The sequence below is a fragment of the Linepithema humile genome, chromosome 6 (genome assembly GCF_040581485.1).
Source record: "Linepithema humile isolate Giens D197 chromosome 6, Lhum_UNIL_v1.0, whole genome shotgun sequence".
NCBI classification, from domain to species: Eukaryota; Metazoa; Arthropoda; class Insecta; order Hymenoptera; family Formicidae; genus Linepithema; species Linepithema humile.
Window position 1 is genome coordinate 27,512,020 of NC_090133.1, and position 18,370 is coordinate 27,530,389.

At 37.4% G+C, this 18,370-nt stretch overlaps 1 protein-coding gene across 4 annotated transcripts in view; it reads right to left on the minus strand.

Annotated features, from left to right (window-relative positions):
• LOC105671270 (uncharacterized) overlaps positions 1–18,370 on the minus strand; it is a 123,179-nt gene that overhangs the window by 98,696 nt on the left and 6,113 nt on the right. For all 4 annotated transcript variants that reach the window (XM_012365258.2, XM_012365256.2, XM_067357442.1 and 1 more), the window contains exon 2: positions 17,829–17,899. The gene's annotated coding sequence lies outside the window, so the exon portion shown is untranslated. The remainder of the gene's footprint in view (positions 1–17,828; positions 17,900–18,370) is intronic.

Below are 18,370 nucleotides of genomic sequence, written 5' to 3' on the forward strand. Positions count from 1 at the left end.
CCGGCGATTCCTTGATTCGATTGGGAACGTGGAATATCCCGAAGCCTTCCGAACGTGACCAGATAGCTGCCTCTGATGATCAAAGAGAGTAAGAGAGAGAGAGAGAGAGAAAGGGAGAAAAAGACGCGCTTTCGCGATCGCGGGAACTAATGATCACAACTTGCCGATCCGTTTATCGAATTAGTCGCGGGGAGTTGGAAAATGCCGTTGGCTTTCTCGAAAAAATAAATAGTCCGCTGCTTCTCTGGTGGCTTTTACGATATTTTGTGTACACAAGCGTGGAAATGGCCAATTTAGCCTGTAATTTACAGTGCTGAAAATCTTCCTGAATTAAGGAGCATTAACTCGCTTTCTAATTAATGTTGCTACGCGGAATAGTTCTATGTAAATAGAACATGCTGCGTGTTGTGCTCAGTACATGTACTCAGTAGTATTACATATTTGAAAATTTCAGCTGTAATGTATTTCGCAAATGTAGGAAAGTTTGAGAATTGTGCGGAAAGAAAAACGTCGCGAAAAAAACAATACGAGAGAAATATAAGCAGAAATACATTTGCATTTCCCTTAACTATGTTTCTCTTAACGCTTTGTAAAATATAAATAAAGTTGTGCAAACGGCTACATCTTTCTGTAAAATTTTATGCAAGAAAAAATCGATTCGATCTACAAAGATAGTGTCATTTTCTTGGGTATCAAGCACCATCATCAAAGTTTCATGAGCAAAACGTAAGACAACGTCAAGTGCTGCCTGGTTGAATAAAATACGAGACGATCGATTACCGGCTTTCCTTTTGCCTACCAGCGTAAACTTTCAGTATCGCATTTAATCCAACGATTCATCTATAAAATGCGAAATGAAAAGCAGCTCTTAATTAATCATGCTTCAAAGTAATCCGTGCCAATTGAAACGGCAATTAACCGTTTTATTCTGATTTATTCTACAAATTTTATTTTTAGATTCTACTTTTAAGTTAAAATTCGATAATCGATTTGCAATAAAACAATTTATTTCGAATAAAAAAATATAAAAGCGACAATTGAAATATCAAACTCGCGTATAAACTTCTAATATAAATTGTAATTTGTTTCAATAATCTTTCTATATTTATCTTTTGTGAGAGAAATCCGACAAGATTATTTCCACAATGCGGTGATCATCTCACAATCAAATGGATTTATCCGCAAGTTTTCTGAATGACATATTACGCGATTAAACAATATCAGCGGCGGCAGCTGCGACACGAGCTTTTCTAGATTCAGCTTAGCACTTCGGAAATGATAGTCTTAAGCAGATTCCCAATGGGGAATAAATTCTCTTGCGACCCTCCCATCGGCCCCGTTCATATCCCAGGGAGCCCCATAATTCCATATTCTAAACCATACCGGCGAATTCCGCTCGTAACAACCGTACGTGCACATTATCGATTAGCTGACAAAGAAAATTTCACCGTTGCGTAAAGATAACGAAAGTTATTTCAAGCCAGTGTTTTGTAGGAACGCGTATGTTTGCATTTCAACTATATTTTATCTCCTGTTGCCTGATTAAATATATTATTATAATTATATATGTACCACGCATTAAATAACGAATTATTATTATTGGATATAAAGTACGCAGTTGGAAATATTAATTAAAATTATACTGTCTATTTCAATTAATTATTAACGTTAATATAACGCAACTGCCACGGAATATTGAATAAATGGAGTGATTTGTATGATCAAACAGCGGATAAAACGACTTTATCGTAATTTTCCGGGGGTTTTCACCTATCTATTTAGCGAGCCTCACGTCCTGAAAACGGAGTATAATAGCTTGGCGCGTCTGGGGAGCGCGTTATGTTCTTTTCAGCTATCGAAGGTTTATACGCGGTGCAAATCTCGAGAGGGATGGCAAAATAAGATAAAAATCCCCGCGGGCTAAAATCCCTGGATTTTTTTAAAGCTGTCTATTTGCCAAGCGCGCTCAGCAGCGCACGCTATGCATCGTTTCGCGCTGCGACGTAGCTTCGGAAGCAGGTTAACGATTTCTAATAAACCGTAAACTATCTATGATTCTCCGCGTGGCTCTCCGCGCCTTTCCTCAACGCTCGCATCGGAAAATATCTTTCGCGCACGGTGATGTCGCTTGGATACGCAACATCAACGGAATAAATAAATATTCCGCGGAAAAGTTTGAAACGCTGCGAGTCGCAGTTGATTATCATGGCCGCGGACTTCGATTTGCACCCAGAAGACTTATGCGAGTCGCCGTTTATACTTTTATGCTTAATTAATACGAGAGAGTTCTGACAGTACCACGACGGAATAATAATTATCGTAAAGTTTCCGCTTCTGCGCTCGCAAACCCAGCGACTCAGCAGCTGCCGTAGACAGTTTCGCAATTTGCGCGACCGTCGTTATTGTGCAGTTCTCTAGCCATGACATCGATATACGAGAATTATTTCCGGATACACGGCATAATTCTTTATTAGATTTCGCGTTTTCTCCATCGACAACTTTTTACCGCATCTGCATGCAAAACGAACATTCCTGCTGATTGTACTTGCAGGATATCAGACCGCGGAGCACGCCTGTGTTTCCTTTTATTTTACCTGTGCCATAAAATTCTTTCTTATCCTTCATTGCGAACGTTAGAGCCTAACTGTTCTTGCCAAAACTTTAAAAATCCAATAACTCGTTTGTACGTTGCATCTCGTGTAACTAATTATACTTTAAATTATACTTTAAATTTCATAATTTATTCTACTTTATCAGCGCACGTGACATTAACGAGATCTAAAAAAGTTTCTCTAAATAAAATCTGTCTCATAAACGCATCGAGAATAAATCGGAGCATCCGCCTGAGAGTCAATCGAAGGAATCTCGGTCACGTTAATCGCCTGGTTAAATTTTATCGATTATAGTCACCCTTATTACCGGTTGTATTATAGTAAAAGCGGAGGAAGCCTTGACCAACTTCTTGTTCAGTGGAGTGAAAAATATATAAATAATACTAATCAGATTAACATACATAATCGTCATTTTTGAGTTACTTAACATTCAAGAATAATGCAGCAGAGACAAACAGAATTTACCCTTTCATTAAAATCGGCTTCCGATAATAAATACATATATGATTTTGGAACACTGCCTGCATTTCAGCGTAATCTCGATGACTTGTTAATTGCTAATGAGCACTTTTACAGCGATCCATTGTAATGAACGTCAGTTGTTCATCACACACGCAGACACGGCGCCGGTTAATTATTAATTTATATCATTATTAATGAGTCAAATGACGTCATACGCACAAAGCTATAAATGCATATACAATTAAAGCGCAGCTGCATCGTTTGTATGTTCCCGACGCCAATTTGAGACTGCGAGGAACACGAAAAGCTGACGGGCGGAATAATCTAAGGGGTCATCAGTTTAAATTGCAAGAGAAACCAACGACAAGCGTCAGCCCGAAGATTAGACGACGAGAGCGGGTGTGAACGCGAGGCTACCTTGTAAACTAATCCGTTCTGCTGGTGTTAAGTCTCTTACAACCTCGTTATTGCGTTTATACCGGGTAAGCGACGCCTGTATACACACAACACCTAAGATGGCTGCGTGAAAAATGAAGCTTTAATGGTTTCGGTCCGTGCGCAATTATGTCACCGTGGAGAGAACGATTTATGCGACCGTGTGTCTAATTAAATCAACTGGATAGCCATTAGACGATGTGAGCCGATGTGACGAGCATTAAATTAAAATATTGACTCGAATAGATTTGACATTACGCGCAACGTTGCAACAATGTTGTTTAATTAACGTTCGTTGATCAAATTTCTTCTTCCGATTTTATTATTAACACAGCACTGATCATTATTCAAGTCAATTGAAATCATAAATTATATAAGAAGATGTTTAATGTATTTTATCATTTTTTAAGATTAAAAGGCATTCCTTTTCTTGCGTCAATCAGCTACAATAATGTGCTATTAAATTTTTTACTCTGTTAAATTAATTCCATTAAGCCGTACGTTTCTCTGATCTTGATAACTTGGATATCATCGAAAAATGCTGAAGCTGCATTCTAGCGCCTGGAAATATGCGTTTAATAAAGAACGCGTCGACCGGCTAGCTAACAAAATTTCCCCTAAATCGCATCCATTAACGCGCGAGATCAAAGCGTATCGTTCGCGCGGTTCGAAGGTCCCTCCCTCTCTCTCTCTCTCTCTCTTTCTAGTGATACTCGCATGTGTAACAGTGGCACAGTCGATCTAGTAAACGACTCGTCCGGATCGTTGTCTAAACGATAGCGTCGCGCGAGCAGGAGACCAAGACCACGATGGGGAGACGCAGAAAACAAAACGAGCGAGAGAAAGAGGGAGAAAGAGAGAGAGAGAAACAAAGACAAAGAACGAGGGGAATCTTGATTCTAGGGCGTCACTATGGCGACTTCCAACACAAACTGCGCGCAGCATCTCGCGTCCCCTCGCAACCACCGGCTCGGTCCCACCCTCGGTAACCTACCGAAGGGCTTCACGATATACACCCCGCTACCATCTCAATTCCGGCGTTCTCTGCCGAGACTCACGACGACGGCGGCGGCGGCGACGGTGGTGGCAAGCAACGGCGCCGGTTTCGGCTATGCGACTGGCGTAACAACGTTGCGTCCGGCCCTTGTTGTCACCCAGTTTAATCTCCCGGACCTCGATAGAACGTGCTCTATTTTTGCCCGCGCTCGTTACGACCTCCCGCTTATCCCCCCCACCCTTTCCCTCCTTTCCCCTCCTTTTTTTTTTACTTTTCTCTCTTCGTGCTCCACGCAATCGCTTTTATCGCGACCAATATCGAATTTCCTCGAGCCCGTCTACCGGGATAACTCCATTTTTTACCATGCTTTTCTTTCATCTTCCATACTTTCTGTCTACGTGTCTTCTTTTTTTTTTTCTTTCTAGACAACTCTCGATACTTAATTTTTCTATTTCGGTCGCAAAAAAAGCGAATATGACTAAACTAGAAAAAGATTCAAATATCCTTATTGGAATTTAAGTGATTTCTGTGGAGTAACAGTCCACATTCTCAATTCGCGGGAGTCGTCCGAATAATTTAAGTTACACTGGCGACAAGAGTTTACCATGCCGTGTTGTTGTTGTTGTCGTCATTGCTATCAAAAGGACCATTGCTACTGTGAGCGTTGTTTTCATTGCGGTATGAGTATCGCGGATAATCTAGCTATGTTCGCTCTCCAGAACAGTGCATTATGTCACCCGCGACACCCGGTTACGGGGGCGGGGAACAACATCGTCCGCACGCGCACACACAATTCGCCTTGTCACCCAATTTAATCTCCATCCACTCCTAAAGCTCGGTGGCGCTTTGTTCGCCGTGCTCTCGATATGGTCTCTACTCCGACGTCCTTTGTCCCTGTCTCCGCCAATAAAAGAAGTACTTTCCCGGTCACTCGTGTCGCAAACTCCTTTGGCCACAAATATTCTCACCCCGCGGCGGCTATCGATGTCAAGTGGCGACCCGCAAGACTTCATCGCACTCGGCGCGAACTAATGCTCATCGACGATTGTTTGCACATAACGTCTCGACAAAGAGGCGTGAAAACAAAAAAAAGAAGTCGACACCTTTGACGCAGATGCGATCAGTAATACTATTTAATCACGATTTAACTTATTTCTCATTTTTCTTTTTTATAGCATAAAAAAGATTCTTGTGATTAAAATTTAAAGATGAATGAGACCGATTACGATAAAGAAATCACATCAAATTACTGCAATACAACGGAGTTACTATGCGCTAAGTTTATGCGGACGCTCGAATTAGGTTAATTCGCTTTACAATTCAGCGGCGTTATGATGCCGTTGCATCCGGATTCGAAAGAGAGAGCATTCGACGCGAATGTTTCTAAGAAACGGCGACTGGTTTTCAAAGATACGCTTATGCCGAAGTACTCTCCGTGGCGATCGATAGTGCAATCTGTCATTGCTCCCCGACGCGGAAGCGCTATACGCGCTCGCACAGAGATCTCGTTCGAGAACATTGAAATCGCGAAAGGGACGCGGCCTGCTCCTGATCCGGCTTGATGGTTACGAGCGAGGGACAACGTATCCCCGGCGACCCTTCGGAACCCTTATCGTTACCAGTATGGTTTAATCTACGACCGTCCTTCCCGATCTCGCTCGTTCAGCGTATCTGCTTTTCGTTACGAGTCCGCGCGCCACCGCAGCCTATTCTTTATCCTTACTTGCTAAAACGGCTGAAAGCCGAACGTTTCCGGGTACTACCCTTCGCTTGAAGCAGAAACATAACTGTTGATCTGTAAGTCAGTTATCAGTTCGACCGTGACCACGATTAGAGTCGTGGCAACCGCCAATCTGATAAACGACAATGCCAGATGTAACGAAATAGATTATTGCAAGAATTATTACGTGATTTCTGAATTTCAGTATATCTAGAGATAAGCTAAATTGATGCTAGTCGCTACAAGTTGCCTCTAACGAGTGATATTTATATGTTTTTGCTAAGTTATTTAATTATTGAGAAGAACATGATTATAATGAGAGTTGTATCGTTTCAATTTATATATAAAATAATATAAACACGATAAAAATAGCATAAGTCTATTATCGTGCATTTTACACATCGTGATTTTATTTTACTTAATAAAATAATAATATTTTATAATTTCCGCTCTGAATTTTCTTGAAAGGATAAGAGTGGATGCAACTTGGCTATATTGCGTAACGAAATAGGAGCTCCTGTTACACGAATATCCTTGCAAGTCGAGATTAGCGTATACGCTATTCTATATATATATATATATATATATTCCCGATAATTTTGATTAATGATATCCTGAGCGTATTATTATTTGCGTATCAAAGTCGCGAAAAACGACGAGCTGCACGACTTCCCTCGCACGCGCCGCAACTATTCGCCGACATGCGAGGTGAATAAACTATCTTCATCATCGTCCTATATCTGCCAGAGCAGTTCAGTCGGGCTCTGTCACGCGAAGCAACGTTTCGCATGCAAAACCGACGGACCGGATAACCGAGAGAGTACATTTCGAACTCTGACCCAGCTCTCTGTGGCAGCTCGAGCTCAGTTCGTTATATATTGGCTGAACGAGGCCCCGTTTTCGCGAAAACGATTCAACGTTTATATAGCGTACATGCCTATGCTATGTATATATCATCCTGAGAATTGGTTTTATCGATACAACGCGAAAATGGAACAACATTTCCTAGTTTCAATCGACTAACCGTGAGAGTCGAGAAATGCCATTCATAGTTCGATTGCACGGATCTTCGAATGAAACAAACAGCGCCAACGAAAAATGAATCGCTCGCCGCGCGATATTAATGATACGAGTTAAATTACTTTGATAGAATAAGAGAAATACGAGCGTTCGCGCGAGTATTGTATGTTGAAAAGAAATCAAAAGAAGAAAAGAAGAAAAAACCCTCATAAAACTATATGAAATAAAAATTTCTAGTTATATGCATAATTAGCGTGAAACTTGAATGACTGAATAAATGTTTTAAAGTAAAAACCGTAGAAACTGACGATTTATGAAACTTGTTTTATTTTAAATTCTTGTTCTAATATTTTATTATTATAATATATGGTAAAAAATAAAAATTTAATAAAGTTACTAGATAATATATTTATATGTAGATTTGCCAATAAGATAATGACTTTTTATAAAATAAATAATGATAGCTCGAAAAAATTGTTGTTGGTAAAGGAAAGTGAAGAAAGAAAAGAGCCAGCTCTATCTGAGAAATAATATCCGTCGTTGAAGAAACCGAGCATAAAGGAGATAAGAGATTATCGGTTTCTCTACAGAAGAAAGTCAAGTTTTAGTAGCGGCAGTGGTTTTTTTTTATTCCCGATAGATCTCGGATAATTGGCTTCGCCCTTTTCTCGATTCTGAATACGTGACCCTTGATTTTAAGCATCAAAGCTCGTCAAAAACGTGCTTGAATTTTTAATTGAAGCTCCATCGCTGATAGAACACGCAGACACTTCTGAAAGTTTCTGTAAGTTCTTTTGCTCACAACCTTTATATTCTCTCATATTAATGCAAACCTTCCGAGTGCATAAATTGATCTGTCTGGATGAAATAACTCAAAAAATATTTTATTGTAACTAAACAAATTGACAATTGTTATCTTTTTAGTGAGCAACATAACAAAGTTTTTCATTGCTCACTTATGTACGAATCTATCATAAATCTTGCTTCCACGGGAAATAATTTTAATTTTTAATTTAATTTTAATTTTTAAAACTTTAATTTTTAATTTACTTTTAATTTTTAAAACTTTAATTTTTAATTTAATTATAAATTATTCCAAATGTCTGTATGAAAAAAAGAACGCGATACATTCCGTACGTTGCAGAATGTAATGGAAATATGCAACTATCTCACTGAAATAGAAACGGAAAGAGAGAGCGGCTTTTGTGCCGCTTACCACTTTGCGTTTTTATTCAGTTATCACAGAGGCACTTCCGAGACTAAATGAGCCGCAAGCGGGGTATTGACGTGTCGATTGCGCGATCGTCGCAATTCTACGCAGAAAAACGAGCGAAAGAGCGAAAGAGCGAAAAAGCCCAACTCGTCGTCCGCTACTAAAAATATATCGAATCCGGGATATCGTTTGACAGAGCCAGTTCGGCCGGATATTTCGCTTTGCCGTGAAAATCGAACGTCTCTCGATGCGCACGATGCATCTTGGAAACCGGCGAGCACGAATACTGAGCTGCTGTTTTATTGTCCGACAGCGAGGCTGATATATAGCGGAGACAATTCTGCCCTAAGGAAACGTTATTTCTGACCACGGTGGTCTCGATGCCTTCCTGTCGCACGTACCACGTTCTTGTTTCGAAGAAATACGCTCGTTTATCCTTGACCAGCGAGGAAGAGCGGCGATAAAAGGAGTAAATCGACGACGCAAAGGGGCGATAATGCGATTCATTAAATTCCGGGGGAAAGCCGGCATAAGGAAGAATCACTTTCCGTAATCGAATATATCCGTCGCGCCATAAAAAAAACCACTAACCTTCGCAGGATTTTCATCAAAATCAATGAAACGCACGATAAATTACCGTCGAGATAAAATCTCGTCTTTGAGAGTATAGTCATCGCTTGATTCAAGTATAATAAATGTATATAGAATCGAAATTTTTGACATATTTGAGATAGAAACACTGTTACCGATATTCGAAGTTAATATTTCTCGAAAGACATTGGAAATGTTTTCGGGAACTTGGAATATATAAGTATTCGCCAGAAATCTCTTTGACAAATGCGTGAGTCTAACCGTCCGAACGAATCAAGAAGATAAAAGAATTTTGAAAGAGACCGTAAAATGAAATGGGAAACCTGACAGAAAAAAATTGAGGACATCGCGTGCAATGAAAATTCTAGTTACTTATCCGACTGTCCGCAGTTTTCAGGTGACACTTTTTAAGAAGTGCGCAGACACATGCAATTTGTTCTAACAAAATCGATTCAATTTTTAATCTAGTCTAACAGTTTTTAATCAAACAAAAACGTAATATTCACGTGACCACCCACCCATTTCCGTTATTCTTATCGGATAATTTTCCATGTATTAATACAAAAAATGTTACAACATGAGGTTAAGTTTACGATTCAACGATTCCATTTTCATTACTCATCTTTTAGATTTTTTCGCGATTATTAATCGCACATACTAAATTTCGTTTGCGTGAGCTTTCTGAATGTAGATATACATATACATGAACTGCAAAACTGCAAGACGCCTGTAATTATGAAATCGCATGTCTGTTCACCGATAACGATCTTAAAGGTGTGGAAGCCGTGATTTTTCGGGCTAACGCTAAAAGTGAATATTGTAGTCATATACATTTCCAAAATAATGTGCGAGTCTAAAAGTGTTTGCGTGCACAAAGTTTCTATGTCTAAAAATCCATAACTAATAAAGTAATTATATAATTTTGATACATTAATAATAATGTCATTAAATAATCTATGTTGTTACTAAAGATAAAATTATTTTAAGAATATTAGAGTAGAAAAGTTAGTTCAAGTCGTTGGAACAAAGCATATATTTATATAGGTCAAGAATTAAAGATGAAAGATAAGTAGTACTTCTGCTAACAAAGCAGGAAAGACAATTACAGCAAACAGAATATTTTTCAAAATAGAAGAAAGAAAATAAAAAATATCTATCTATGTATATATACAAAATTCAACAAGTAAAATCGTTATATGTATAAAAAATAACAATAGACACTGTGAAACATTACATGATAATAAATATTAATACTTTTTACATAAACATTTCTTTACTATTCTCAAAGTTTCTTCAATTGTTTCAATAGTAATTAGAGAAATCTTTGATCGGCTACAGATATCAATTTTCTCACAAGTGTCCTCCTATTTTCTACAAGCAATGATTTAACTTTCTCTTTCTCAATTCAGTACCTCCGTGCTTGCACAACATAGCCCTCTCTGTAGCTGTCTCTTCCGTATTTGCATGTGTATCGTATGTTGCATGTAGCGATACACGCTCAACAGAGGCGACACGCCCACTCTGAATTCGGGATTGACGTAAGCGGAATGAAAGGTGTAGGTAGCAAGGGAATAAAGTGAGAAAAATGGTAAGATAACGACGCGACACACACGGGACGCGCTTCTCGTTGCTCTGCTTTGCGGAACAAATCGCACAACTGTTATTAATTTGCCGCTAGGATTACACTCCTCTATCATAAGCTCGTAAAAGCGTAGTACACAATTACATTGTTCGCGAGATGTATTCTCACTAATCTTATATTTAGTGGTAATTGTAGTCTAAAAATAATTTCCACGAAAAAAATGTCAAATTTCTATTTCGTTTCATTTTCTAAGCGAAACAATGTCTGAACATTATTGAACTGACATAATTAAGAATTTAATAGGGTGAATTGTTTAACAATCTGTTCGGTATTTCCCTGCATTCATATTACACATATTATGGGACAAGAGAGAGTAGAGAATTTGAGATTATTGAATCTCTATATTATTGTACCAAATTTACGCAACTACATAAGCTCGCTAAATTATTTACATAATCAAAATTATTTATGTCCATAATTTACCGGTATTATTGTTATGCAAAACCACTAATCACACTGTAATAACATTCCCTGTCTCACTGCTCTTTTATTCATATAATTAATATATAGCTAAACTTTACACAGTCTATATCTTAAATTAATATTGTTCACGTAATTAGATCAAAGTGGCGCAGTTGCGTAGATACGAGTTTCGTCTAGATGATATTATGCATGTTACCAAATATATATGTGACATTTAATCGCTAATGAAGGCAACAGTATTCCGAGAGAGATTCCAAATAATAATAACGGTTAATATCACGTTTCGCGTCAGGTGGGCGGTACGCCACGATTTACCATGCTCGTATCTACGCACAATATCCGAGCAAGTATTCAGCGCGATGGCCTCGACGATTCAATTCAAGGCTAAAATCCCTTCGAGAAAACACTAAATATACGCGGCGCACTTAAACCGAAGGCCGAAACGGCGGCCCTATGCTAAACTCCGGTTCTCCGTCTTAACGCGGCCGCGCTTTCGCGCTTTATTCGCTAAAGCTCGCTCGGAAATTTATAGGTGTACCGTAAACTGCCGCGAACGAGCATCCTTCTGAGAATTATGAAGAGGAGGACGCGCAAAGCGGGGAAGGATCCGCCATTTATCCCGAGGAGCGTCGCGTATCGCGAACACGAGCGGAATAGAGGACACGCTGTTCCCACATCTTCCCAGCCGGTTGTTACACGAAGAAGCTGGCTAGCACGTGGTGCACAACGGCGATGCAACATCCGCGTTGCACCGTTTTGCTCGTCTCAATGCGCTTCTCTTACGGTTTTCTTTGCAACCTGATGTTATTCCTTCGCTCCCGCGAAGGCGGTATTACGAGCCGCTACTTTTACGGGTCAGATTGTATACGCTCGTAACTCGCGCGCTCAATACTGCTGGTTGCATCGACGAAGAAATGGATTCGTCCTCCATCCGTCTTCCCGTATATGTTCGTGAACCTAGCATATCATTTTCCAGCAGATCAAAAATAAAAGAGAGTTCTTGTCGCATGCAGTCGAGTTCTATAGTTCCTTATAGTTTTTAGTAATAGTTCTGGTGATTTTATCCAAAAAAACACCAATCGAAAAAATGATCTGCTAACTTCCCGTAGCAGATCATTTTCTAGCAGATCAAAAATAAAAGAGAGTTCTTGTCGCATGCAGTCGAGTTCTATAGTTCCTGATAGTTTTTAATGATAGTTCTGGTGATTTTATAAAAAAAACACCGATCGAAAAAAATGATCTGCTACGGAAAGTTAGCAGATAAAAAATAGAGGACACTGAACATATATGTGATATGCTGGCCGTATATTGATAGTTCTGTTGATAATTAAAGAGTTTTCGTGTAGTTCTGAGCCAGTACATTGCTTTTCCAAAGAGTTCTGACGACTAAAATAATTAGAAAATTTTTTAACAATTATTTTACCCGAAAAACACGCATTTTTGTACATATATGTGATATGCTGGCCGCATATTGATAGTTCTGCTAAAAATTAGACAGTTCTCTTCTAGTTCTGGGCGAGTACATTGCTTTTCCAAAAAGTTCTGACGACTAAAATAATTAGAAAATTTTTTAAACAATTATTTTACCCGAAAAACACGCATTTTTGAGTATATGTGTGATATGCTGGCCGTATATTGATAGTTCTGTTAATAATTAAAGAGTTTTCGTGTAGTTCTAAGAACTAGAAGAGAACTGTCTAATTTTTAGCAGAACTATCAATATGCGGCCAGCATATCACACATATGCTCAAAAATGCGCGTTTTTCGGGTAAATTAATTGTTTAAAAAATTTTCTAATTATTTTAGTCGTCAGAACTCTTTGGAAAAGCAATGTACTTGCCCAGAACTACACGAAAACTCTTTAATTATTAACAGAACTATTAATATACGGCCAGCATATCACACATATGCTCAAAAATGCGCGTTTTTCGGGTAAAATAATTGTTTAAAAAATTTTCTAATTATTTTAGTCGTCAGAACTCTTTGGAAAAGCAATGTACTCGCCCAGAACTAGAAGAGAACTGTCTCATTTTTAGCAGAACTATCAATATGCGGCCAGCATATCACACATATGCTCAAAAATTTGCGTTTTTCGGGTAAATTAATTGTTTAAAAAATTTTCTAATTATTTTAGTCGTTAGAACTCTTTGGAAAAGCAATGTACTTGCCCAGAACTGCACGAAAACTCTTTAATTATTAACAGAACTATCAATATACGGCCAGCATATCACACATATACTCAAAAATGCGTGTTTTTCGGGTAAAATAATTGTTTAAAAAATTTTCTAATTATTTTAGTCGTCAGAACTCTTTGGAAAAGCAATGTACTCGCCCAGAACTAGAAGAGAACTGTCTAATTTTTAGCAGAACTATCAATATGCGGCCAGCATATCACACATATGCTCAAAAATGCGCGTTTTTCGGGTAAATTAATTGTTTAAAAAATTTTCTAATTATTTTAGTCGTCAGAACTCTTTGGAAAAGCAATGTACTTGCCCAGAACTACACGAAAACTCTTTAATTATTAACAGAACTATCAATATACGGCCAGCATATCACACATATACTCAAAAATGCGTGTTTTTCGGGTAAAATAATTGTTTAAAAAATTTTCTAATTATTTTAGTCGTCAGAACTTTTTGGAAAAGCAATGTACTCGCCCAGAACTAGAAGAGAACTGTCTAATTTTTAGCAGAACTATCAATATGCGGCCAGCATATCACATATATGTACAAAAATGCGTGTTTTTCGGGTAAAATAATTGTTAAAAAATTTTCTAATTATTTTAGTCGTCAGAACTCTTTGGAAAAGCAATGTACTGACTCAGAACTACACGAAAACTCTTTAATTATCAACAAAACTATCAATATACGGCCAGCATATCACATATATGTTCAGTGTCCTCTATTTTTTATCTGCTAACTTTCCGTAGCAGATCATTTTTTTCGATCGGTGTTTTTTTTTATAAAATCACCAGAACTATCATTAAAAACTATCAGGAACTATAGAACTCGACTGCATGCGACAAGAACTCTCTTTTATTTTTGATCTGCTAGAAAATGATCTGCTACGGGAAGTTAGCAGATCATTTTTTCGATTGGTGTTTTTTTGGATAAAATCACCAGAACTATTACTAAAAACTATAAGGAACTATAGAACTCGACTGCATGCGACAAGAACTCTCTTTTATTTTTGATCTGCTGGAAAATGATATGCTAGGTTCACGAACATTTCCCGTATTCGGTTCTATCCGAATGAAAAGATATGCGAAGATATGCGAAGATATGCGGAAACAGCGGTAACGTCAAAATTAAACCTTAGACAAACTGGAAATTTTAATAAACATTGCGGCAATTTTTAATTCTGACTAATTTTCCACATTTGTATAACTATACCTCCCTTCTTGACTCAACTACGTGCGCAATATTCATTAAAATAATTACTTAGAATATTTAAATTTCTACAGCGAGAAAATGTAATTTTTTCGCCGAAACTTTAATCTACCGATTATTTATTCACCACATATTTTAGTTTATAAATTTCTGTTTCAGTTTTTATGTTCAATAATCTAAAAGATATTAAACGATAGTCGGTAACCATTCCGCGTCGAAAAAACCAATTATTTTACGAAAATCGCAGTTATTCGCCAACGAGAACGAGAACGTGTGCAAAAATACCGAATTCGTCGCTATTGAACCGGAAGAAAAATCTTCTCCAATACGACAATCGCAATCCTCCATTTCAGCAGATGCATTCTATTTCGCTGTGATTCGACTCATGCGTACGACTTGCGGATAAAAAGCTTATACGTTTCCACTCGCTAAGTTCTCGCATATACCACGCTATTCATCACGCATAAAACATACACGGCGCGCATTCAATGATCGCGTGGCGTTCTCGTTCATTAAGAACATTTCATTTCTTTTACACGGCCGTCGTTTATTATTTCGCTCGTCTGTATCAACATTTGCCAACTGAATCCGATGCAGCAACGTGCGTCGCATTGAAAACATTCGACGCAAAAAGTGCATTTACAACCTTTATGTATCTGAACGCTTTCAGCATCTTAAATATCTTAAGCTTTTTATCATAGAATATCTGACAGCATTATCAAAAACTTAAAATTATATAATTCCTTACTTCACGAAATTTGTAAAGTAGCTTTTAATGTAATTTTCGATCTACGTTTTTAATGTTTGAAACCTAGTATATAAAAAGTTATATTTTTATCTATAAACAAGATCTTTCATCCCCATTATTTTTCAGTGACAGATAAATTTGGAACTTTTCTAGGATTGAAAGAAAAGTATTCTAAAAAGACAGATGTCTTTATGATTATTTGTGTAGCACAACCGACGAAAAGTCCAATGACGAAGCATCGGATTTGGAAGGAATCCAAAAACTTTCCTTGTTTTGAAATTGCCAGCGCTGCTACATGTACAAGAAAACTAATAATTCATTCTGATCGCGCATAGTTTTGCCAAACAATGCACTTTCAACTTGTTTGCTTTGCCATCTTGTAAAAATACGAGGAAATATTTCTAATATGTACCAACTTGGATTGCATCACTCATAATAAAAAATATACTTTTCTATTCTCAAATTGTGAAATTATATTTATCATACAATTTAATTGTTGAATTATAAAAATCTGCCGTTCGCATATTAAAACTTACTTCGCGATTTATCGCAAATGTACGTTTGCCAAGAATGACATGCATTTTCGAATAAGACGCTTCATTTCAATATGATCCAAAAATAAATTTCTACGCAAGAGACACACGAGAGAACATTTTACTACCAAATAATAGAAAGTTTTTACAGAGAGAGGATGATACGCGTGATATGTTGCGCTATGTAAGGGAAATCAGAATAGAAAGGTGCTGTCGTTGATTCTTTTTTTTTAGCTGTTTAATGGGCGTAGAAATATTTTTCGCAGCGACGTTAATAATCTCAAAAAGTTAATCTCGAGGTAATCTGCGAAGTTAATAATCTCGAACATCAAGGATGCGCGACTGCCACTGTCGCGAAAAATAAAAAAGCCGAGCGCCATTTTCGCGAGAAAAATTATTACGCACGGTATAAGTCTTTCCCAGGCAAACGCATGAATATTACTCAAAACTTTCCTCTTTCCGCGTGCAGCTAACTACATTAAGTCTCACACCTGAGAGCTACGGTATAGTATGCGGGATAACTCGCGGAAAAAGAACTAATGTGCGTATGCTTTACGTACATGCGACAGGAAATATAATTAAAATTTATCTCCAACAAAAATTCGGTCTAACTTTATTGTCCGAATTTTTTATTTATTTTCACTCTTTTGACAAAATTTTTAAGCTATCATAATTATTTATATTCATAAAAATTTACAAATATTTATACGACTTATGTTCGTACAAGGTTTTATTTTTCAAGCTGTCTTAAAAGAAATGTAATAAATTTCTTCGAGTTGGCAGTAGCATTTCCAAGAAGCGACGGTCGTGTTACCGCGCTCAGTGTTGCAGACCGTACGATTACACCCGCGCCAGCCACGATCGATATATTTTTCCCACGATACGTCGAAAGCGCCGGGAAAGGAGAAAGAGCACGAGTGAAAAAAGCAATTATCTCGCGCGGAAATGCCGGTTCTCCATGAATCGCAGACAGTGCTGATCGTTTGTCTTATTTTTGTTATGAGATATTGTTTTTACGCCCGATAACATTGTCGACGACTGCGAATTCTCTCAAAGACTTCACTTACGTGCAATTGTTCATTCTTGGATTATACTTATTGTACGTTAGTAATCATCGGGAAAGATCAAGAAAAAATTGCAATCTAAACTTGATAACATATTTTTGAAGACTGAAGATCCTCTCTAAGATTCGTCATATCTGACATCTCAAATGTGACTCTAAATTGTGACAAGATTCACGCTAATTATATTTAAAATTTTATATTTTATTGTGATAATCTCGCAGTTTCGATTGATGTGTAATTGCGTATTTTTATACACATTTTAAAAACTTGATTACGTGTTCTGATACCGATATTGATTTATTTTTTCTTACCCTGTAATATTAAATTTATTTTCTTAACTTTATTAAGTTTTGAACTAATAATAACTCATAACATTACTGCTCATTGGTTTTATAGGTATGTGCAGTAGATTGAGAAATCGTTGATACGCAATACGGTTTCACACAGAGAATCATTAGTTTGACCCAATGACCTGCAATTAACGCTTATACGCGAATCGTAACGAGCATAGGTGCAACTTTCCTGTGCTATTTTGGTTTTAAATGGTATTTTATTCGCGTTTAAACGCAAAATAGTAACATTATCTAAACAACATAATTGTCGTGTCGCATAAAAAAAGGTTAAACGTGCGAAAAGTCTGAGAAAATGCGCGATCTAATTAATTGCACGATGTAAACTAATTGAACTGTCGGCTGGAATAATGCTGCAACTAACCAATTTCTTTTAACTACTTTTTAACTTCCCTCCATTTTCAATATAAAAATATTATTGTAAAAAAATTCTTTGATGACTACATCTAAATGTTGCAAAAACTTGACAGTTGCAATTTTATTTTGTTGAATTGTATCGCTTCAGATACGAAAACGTTGTTACTTTTTCAAAAATAATAAAATTGAAAAACAATTATTTCACAATTGGTTGAGTTTTTCAATGATGTTAATGAAAATGTGCGTAGCACTTAATAAAAATCGCTTACCTTAACTGTGCCGCGCAATCGTTGTAGATTCCATGACAGATTCCATGCTCGATCCGTAAGTATAGATCGTTCTGTAACAGAGAATAATAAAAATACGTTAGACAATTCGATCCATCGAAAAAATTTTCATTACTTATCAATACATAGGTGTACTGTTTAATATCTCGAGTGTCAAAAACTAAGCCCATTAAATTATCTTTATGTTTCCTAAATAATTTGCCCTTTATTAATTTAATATATTTTTACGTTTTTACAATCGATATAGACGTAAAAACGGTAATAGCGCGTGAAGTAATAATCCGCTGAAAGAGATGTGCAGCCGTAAAGACGTACTCCGCCAAAGACGTTACCAAAAATAAACGCGTGCGTTTGGTTAAACCGGCGTCTGTATATATACGCAAAAGCATCTGCCCGCAGTCAGTCACCTATTTCTGTGGAAAGCGTGGCAGAGCCGTGGAAGTTTACAGCGTCGGATGTCATGGGGTTTGCGTAATCGCTCGCGCGGCTATATTTTTAATCCTGTAACGCGTAAATCATGCTTT